The following is a 7,746-nucleotide window of genomic DNA, read 5'->3' as shown; positions in this document are numbered from 1 at the left end:
GAACACAGTAGAGTTCTGCCCATGTCTTTCCATGACCTTAGGTAAGTCACAGTATATAGTAAATCAAATGTTGTTGAGTTGTGTCTGACTCTTCCTGACCCCATTTGGGGTATTCTTGGCAAAAATACTAGAGTGATTTGCCATTTCCTTCTCCATCTCATTTTACAGATGAGGACAGTAAGTGACTTGCCCAAGGTCAAACAGCTAGTGACTGAGGCCAGATTTGAACTCACAAGATAAGACTTCCTGACTCCAGGCCTGGCACTCCACTGTGTCACCTAGCTACCCAGAAATCTAATGTACCATTAGTGATAATACTGATTTGTCAACCTACAAACCAGTCCTTTCTTCTTGGCTAAGAGACAATGAAGAGGGTACCCACTAAAAGGGTTAGGGTTGCTATAGAGACCCCAAAATACCAACACCCTGGGCCCTGCCAAATGAATTCAACTAGAGTCTTCTCAGCCAAAGAAAAGTAAAATTTATTAAAAGTTCACTTGCATTAGACACAGGGCAATTCTGTGCTAGAAAATTCTATGGTGCTCTCACAGTGCTCTCACTATTCTATGGCATTCTATGGCACTCTCATAAACATGAAGACAAGACAGGATCTTATATATAGAAGGTTGTGGGAGGCATCTAGGGGTGGTCTAGAAGAGTTTGGGGAGGGTCTTCAGGAGGAGTTAATGAAGTCAAAGAGTGATTAAGGGTGGGAAGTCCCTGGAGACCACAAACAATGGTGGGCTAGGCCAGTTCAAGGGTGGGAAGTCTAGTAACAGACTTGCCTCATCAAATGGAATGATTTAAACAAGAGTCCAAGGGAGGTTCCCAGAGACTGTACCTCAAGGACTCAAGGAGAACTCGAGGGGGCTCCCAGAGCCCATACCTCATCATTCCCCCCTCAAACATAAGGGACCCAAATTTCTTTGGGGAAAAGGGTGAAGGTCTCAGCTTCTGAAAGTGCTTCCTGCTGGCAAGGGGCATAGAGCTGTCCCTGCCTCTCTTGGTCCCATTCAAGGGGGTCAGACTTCACATTCAAGGGGTCAGACTCTGGAACATGGATGACGCCAGGTCCAGTGGGCTGGAGAACTTGGATCCAGTCGGAGATTTACATAGCCTTAGTGGTCATCCAGAAGTTGATGGCTTGAACCCTGGAAGAGACAAACCTGGCAAGGAGGTTAAGCAAACAAAAACCAAACAGGCACCAAAATAAACAGAGAAAAGACAATATCCCTGGTAGGAATTAAAGATGACTGTGGCAAGGCCAAAATGCTGTCATATATCTCTTTCCTTTCTAAATTGCTCCATGGACATTTAGCACATGGAAAGCAATAGTAGCCCCAGAATCTAATAGTTTTCAAAAACTGGCAATAACTTCCAAAACCTGTTCTCTCCTGTAATGGGAATGCAGATTTGGAAGATCTCCTGCCCCTAGGCTAAAGTGCACCAGAAGCCTGGGGAGGGAGGCTTGTTTTTCAGTAGATACTTCTTGATTGGCCAGTGAGTCAATAAGGTTGTTACATTCTCTGAGCCAGGAGAAGGCTATATAAGCCCTGATGTGTAGCTTTGTTTTGGGGCTCACTTTGAGAAGTGTTCTGTGATTTGATCTGAATTCTGGGAAGCCGTTGTTGAGAGTCCCCTGGCTTTGAAAAACCCAGATGTTGATTTGTTATGGATGTAATGGTTGGACAGTTTGGAAATCTGTCTACTTGATCTGTTTCTGTCTTGATAATTCTGCCTGTATACTTTGAAGTTCGGGGTGCTGACCTTTTTCCCCTGAACAAGGTAAACGATATATGTCTGACTGATTAAAGTAAGCTTGTTAACCCATTTTGAGTTGCTTTCCTTTATCAAAGCAGATCCAAGAACCTGTGGTGGCGGCAAACCCTGAGGACGCTTGGGGTGCTACATCTCCTTACATCATCACAAAGAGTTTTCTCCCTCCCTCATACCTCCCCAGGCACCACTGGACCTTTGAATGCTGTATCTGGATCTTACACTGCCTCTGTGGTTCCTCTTTTCCTGGACGTGATAGCTCTGCCAATAGCATGACAATGATGGCTATTCTAAATGCTAAAGAAAAACAAAACAAAACAAAACACAGAACTGTTCCAGATATTCAAGACTGACTTGCAAACCAACCAACCACCTTGCTGGAACCCTTGCTAGCTGGCATTCTTATAAAATAAAGTTTTGAGCCTTCTTATATGGCTGGAAACTCAGCTGTGCTCCAGACTAGAGCAGCCTCCTTACCTATGCTATGGATTTTTAATTTATTTTCATGTACACTGCTTTTTTTGGTTACAGTGTTGTAATGGGAATGCAAATTTTTAAGATCTTCCCTGTCCCTAGGCTAAAGTGCACCTGGAGCCTGGGGTGGGAGGCTTGTTTTTCAGTAGATACTTTTTGATTGGCAAGTGGGTCCAGAAGGTTGTTACATTCTCTGAGCCAGGAGCAGGCTATATAAACCCCAATGTGAGGCTTTGTTTTGGGGCTCACTTTGAGAAGTGTTCTGTGATTTGATCAGATGAGACTCTGAAAAGCCATTGTTGAGGAACCCCCCCCCCCCGGCTTTGAAAAACCCAGATGTTGATTTGGTATGGATGTAATGGTTGGACAGTTTGGAAGCCTGTCTTCCAAAGAAAAAGGGGAAAAAGGTCAGCACCCCAAACTTCAGAGTATACAGACAGAATTATCAAGACAGAGAAACAGATCAAGTAGACAGGTTTCCAAACTGTCCGACCATTACATCCATACCAAATCAACATCTTGAGTTTTTCAAAGCAAGGGGGTGAGGGGGGGGGGGTTCTCAACAATGGCTTCCCAGAGTCTCATCTGATCAAATCACAGAACACTTCTCAAAGTGAGCCCCAAAACAAAGCCTCACATCGGGGTTTATATAGCCTGCTCCTGGCTCAGAGAATGTAACAACCTTCTGGACCCACTTGCCAATCAAAAAGTATCTACTGAAAAACAAGCCTCCCACCCCAGGCTCCAGGTGCACTTTAGCCTAGGGGCAGGGAAGATCTTAAAAATTTACATTCCCATTACAAGATGGATGTGAATGGAAAAAATGTATCTTTGGGAAAACAATTACAGTTTGTTAATAACAATTACAGTTTGTTAATTTGAAAAAAAAAATCCTAGATTGGAAGCTGGAGTGGTGGTCAATTTAGTTTTCAAAGTCTCAAAAGCTTTAGTCTGATAAGGACCCCATTGTAGAGGGAGTGAGTCAGGACCCGGAGTAGAAGCATAGAGAGGCTTAGCAATAAGGCCGAAATTTGGGATCCGGAGCCTACAAATCCCAGCCATTCATAGAAAAGTTCCAAGTTGTTTTTTAGTGTCTGGAAGAGGTATAGACAAGATTGTCCTTTTCCTCTCAGAGGTTAAGGAGTGAGAGGTAGGAGTTATTTCATGGCCCAGATACTTTACAGATTGGTGTATTGGTTTACAGATCTGGGCTTTATCCAAAGAGACCCTATACCCTCGGCAACCCAAGAAATTCCGGGCTTCTGTAGCAGCAGCCAAAGAGGCCTCCTGGGTGGGGCTACAAATAAGGATATCATCCACATACTGGATTAAGCTGCTATCAGTTAATTTCAGATCCCTTAAATCCCTTCCCAAAGTTTGGACAAATAAATGTGAGCTATCCAGAAACCCTTGGGGCAAGACTATCCATGTTAGCTGACATGGACTTATTTCCCCAGGAAGTATCCTTTCAAATGCAAAGATATATTGTGAGTCTGTGTGCAGAGGTATACAGAAAAAGGTATCTTTGAGATCTAGGATAGAAAACCATTGGGTGCCCCCTGGGATCTGAGTAAGTATTGTATATGGGTTGGGGACTATGGGGTATATAGGGATGACAGCTCTGTTGACAGCCCTGAGATCTTGAACCATATGGTATTTTCCATTAGGCTTTTTTACAGGAAGAATGTGGGTGTTACATGGAGATTGGCAAGGAACAAAGATTTTATATTTTAGGAATTTTTCAATTAATGGTTGTAGTCCTCAGGCTTGATTGGATATGGATGGCAATGGGGGAGCACATTAGGATCTTGGAGGCGAACAGTAACTGGGGTGGCATGAGTGATCCCAGACAATTGGCTCAACTGTCTCCCACACAGGGGGGGGGGGGGGGGTGAACAGAGGGCAAAGGGATATGGGAGGTTTAGAGAAAATTGACTCCCCAATTTCACCATCATTTCCCTTCCCAACAAGGGGGCAGGGCAAGAGGGTAATAAAGAAGGAGTGTTCAAATAACAGATCCTCAGGCAGGGGAGGAGGTATGTCTCACGACATCCTTTAGTTTTCCCTTCTATGCCCATGACCCGATGGGTCGAGGGCCAAGTAGAGCTACAGTAATTAATTAAAACAGATAATGTAGCTCCAGCATCAATCAGAAAGCAGGTAACCTTACCTTCAATATTGATGCTTGCCCAGGGCTCAGCAAGGGAAATGGAGAAGGTGGGAGCACTGCCAAGCCCCAGGCTTCCCCATCATTCCAAGTCTTGAGAAGACTGGAGGACAGGGTACTGGGAGATGGCCTTGCCACTTTTACCTTCCTCCAATGTCCCTCCTGGTGAGATGGGCACAGTTCTAGAGGAGTTGGTTTCTGGGGCTCCCTCTGGGGGAGGTACCCTGGAGTGGCACTCCTTGGACCAGTGACCCTCTTTGTGGCATTGAAAGCAGGATTTCCCCCTGCCCAAGTTACTGGGCTTTCTCCAAGGGAGTCATCTGGAAGGGTTTTTCCTGGCCATGGCAGCAGCCAAGAATCAAGCACGTTCTCTGTCTCTGGTTTGTTCCCTGAGTTCTTTCTCCTATGCTGCAACCAGGTCTCTGTTATTAAAGACTCCAAAGGCCGTCTCCAGTAATTGGGCCTGAGGTGTTTGGGGTCCCAATGCCAATTTCTACAGTTTCCTCCTAATATCTGGGGCAGACTGACTAATAAAATACATGTCAAAGGTTGCTGCCCCTTCTATAGAGTCAGGGTCTAAATTTGTATAGTTTTTAATAGCTTCTACAAGTCTATCTAGGAAAAGGGCAGGGTTTTCTTGATTTTTCTGAGAAATTTCTCGAACTTTCTAATAATTTACTTGCTTTTGAAGTGCAGTTCTTAGGACTTCTAACAGGCAAATTACCATATGATCTCTCTTATCTCTGTCCTCCCATATATGATAGTCCCATCCTGAGTCACTAGTGGGAACAGCAGCTGTTCCTGAGGGGTATTTTCTGGGGTCTTTGCTAGCCAAACGATCCCCAAATTTTGGGGCTCATTCCCAGATTCTCCTCTTCAGTGGAACAACAGGTAGAGAAGAGGATACGCAAATCACCCCAAGAAAGCTCAAACTGCAGGTATAAGTCGCAAAAGCCTTCAGTAAACTTTGTTGGGTTTTCAGAGAATTTACCCAACTTTTAAAAATTTGATTGAGATCTGAAATGGAGAATGGGACGTCCATTCTAGTTGTCCCACCTGAGGAGAGAGGTGCTTCCCTTAAGGGAAAAAGCGCTGAAGGTGGTCTGGGGATAGAGGGTTGGGAAGGGAGATTGGAAGTCCCACTTTCTGTGAGAGAGGGACTGGGGGTTGCTGGCTGAACTGGATCAGACTGTAAGACTGGGGGATCTGCCTGGCAAGGGGGAAAGTTAGCCAGCACTTGAGGAATGGAAGTGGTCAGAAGAGGAGATACCTCTATGACTGCCTTAGGGGTAGGGCCTGAGGGCTGAGTGGGTGTTGCCTCATGGGGAGGGGCCACAGAGGGAGGCACTTCACCCTGACCAGTGGCTGGGACCTGAGCAAGGGTCCCTGAGGGGGAAGGGGCCATGCTGGGAGATGCAGGGTAGGAGATATGGTGTAGGAGACAGGAAATGAGGAAAAGGGAAGGGGAACCAAGGGGAAAAGGGTTGGAGTGCAGCAGAAGGGGCTGGGGAACTGCCTTAGTGACTGAGCAGGAGTTGCTGAGGGGAGAGGGACTGGGGCTGAAGTCATAGGAAAGGGGTCATTTAATTGGTCTCCCTTGCCCCTCTGTGGACGGGCTCTAGTTTCAAGCATCCCACAGTCTCTCCTGAGAACTTTGTTCTGGTAAAGTTCAATAAAAACCAGTAAGTAGGCAATTTCTATCCATCTTCCTTCTCTGCGACAGTATGATTCTAACTGCAAGAGAGTATTCTCTTTTAAAGTCCCCAAAACAGGCCACGATTCATCATCTTTTAGGCTACAGCTAGGCCAAACAGTGTTGCAAAAAACAAACAACTTTTCCTTTTTATGATCTCCAAAGAAACTAAATTTTTCCCAAAGGTTTTTGGGAGCTACAGGCATAGGGTCTGGAAGTCCCTTCCTCCATAAAGGAAGGTTTGAGAGTAAGCCTTGAAAAACAAACAAAAAAAAACCCCCACAAAAAAGTACCTGAAGTTTTCCCAGTTCCCTAGCACCGAGAGAACTGAAAGAATATGGCTTACACTTCCAGATGGGGCGCCTTTCCTTATCTTCCATTCTTCAGAAACTGTGCACATGTCCATGTTTTCCAAAATAACCAAATAGGACCGAAAACCTGAGGTCAGGCTGAGCACAAAACAGCCTCCCAGCTGTCTGACCTAATGGAAACTAAGAGGTCAGGTCCAAAAAAAAACACAAAACACACACACACACACACACACACACACACACACAAACTGTACTTCCAAGTTACTAGGGAAAGAGAGAGGCTTATGTACTTTCCAGTCCCAGCTGGAGAAGAACTTGAGATTAGCAATGCTTCCCAGTCAGAGAACCATAAAAATGAAAAGGGTACCCACTAAGAGGGCTAGGGTTGCTCTGGAGACCACAAATACCAACACCCTGGGTCCTGCCGAATGAATTCAACTCGAGTCTTCTCGGCCAAAGAAAAGTAAAACTTATTAAAAGTTCTCTTGCATTAGACACAGAGTAAGTCTGTGCTAGAAAATTCTATGGTGCTCTCACAGTACTCTCACTATTCTATGGCATTCTATGGTGCTCTAACTCTTACATGGCATTCTATGGCACTCTCACAAACATGAAGACAAGACAGGGTCTTACATACAGAAGGTTGTGAGAAGAATCTAGGGATGGTCTAGAGGAGGAGTTTGGGGAGGGTCTTCAGGAGGAGTTAATGAGGTCAATGAGTGATTAAGGGTTGGAAGCCACCTGGAGACCACAAACAATGGTGGGCTAGGCCAGTTCAAGGGTGGATTGCACAAACAATGGTGGGCTAGGCCAGTTCAAGGGCGGGAAGTCTAGTAACAGATTTGCCTCATCAAATGGGATGATTTAATCAAGAATCCAAGGGAGGTTCCCAGAGCCTGTACCTCCAGGACTCAAGGAGAGCTCGAGGGGGCTCCCAGAGCCCATACCTCATCAACAACATTATTCAATATAAAAACCTATCCATTTCTCACCAAATTGCACTCCAGACTCCACCATGTCAAAGAAACCTTTTCATTCTGGAAGATAACTTCAGCCCTAGAATTCTATTCTCTGATCTCCCCATCAGATGTTCCATTTAAGAAGGGTACCCAAGCCAGTCATTTCTCATGGGGCTGTACCTGGGACCTCTTTACCATGTCACTTAAACCTCTTTGTCCTGAAAGATAATTTCAACCCTGGAATTCACATTTCAGAAGTGTCCTCTGCCCCGTGGTTCCTCCCTCTAAGCCAATCGTTCTTCCCAGAACTTCCATGTAAGGAATCAGGTAAATCCTCTATTTCTCACCTGGCTACACTTGTTTTAT

At 45.2% G+C, this 7,746-nt stretch overlaps 1 protein-coding gene across 2 annotated transcripts in view; it reads right to left on the bottom strand.

Annotated features, from left to right (window-relative positions):
• Positions 1-458: 458 nt before the first annotated feature.
• The window catches only part of B3GNTL1 (UDP-GlcNAc:betaGal beta-1,3-N-acetylglucosaminyltransferase like 1), a 147,640-nt gene continuing 140,352 nt past the window's right edge, over positions 459-7,746 (bottom strand). Inside the window, exons 14-15 of one of the 2 annotated variants that reach the window (XR_011166155.1) lie at positions 1,999-2,073; positions 459-1,151 (exon numbers count right to left, since the gene is read on the bottom strand). The gene's annotated coding sequence lies outside the window, so the exon portion shown is untranslated. Of the gene's footprint in view, positions 2,074-7,746 lie in introns of both variants that reach the window. The other variant, XR_011166154.1, reaches the window with a different exon arrangement.

The sequence above is a fragment of the Petaurus breviceps genome, unplaced genomic scaffold (genome assembly GCF_028583685.1).
Source record: "Petaurus breviceps papuanus isolate PSGF00001 unplaced genomic scaffold, PetGlider_PUasm1.0 90925, whole genome shotgun sequence".
NCBI lineage: Eukaryota > Metazoa > Chordata > Mammalia > Diprotodontia > Petauridae > Petaurus > Petaurus breviceps.
The sequence above is the reverse complement of the archived record's forward strand: the minus strand, read 5'-3'. Positions and strand labels throughout refer to the sequence as shown.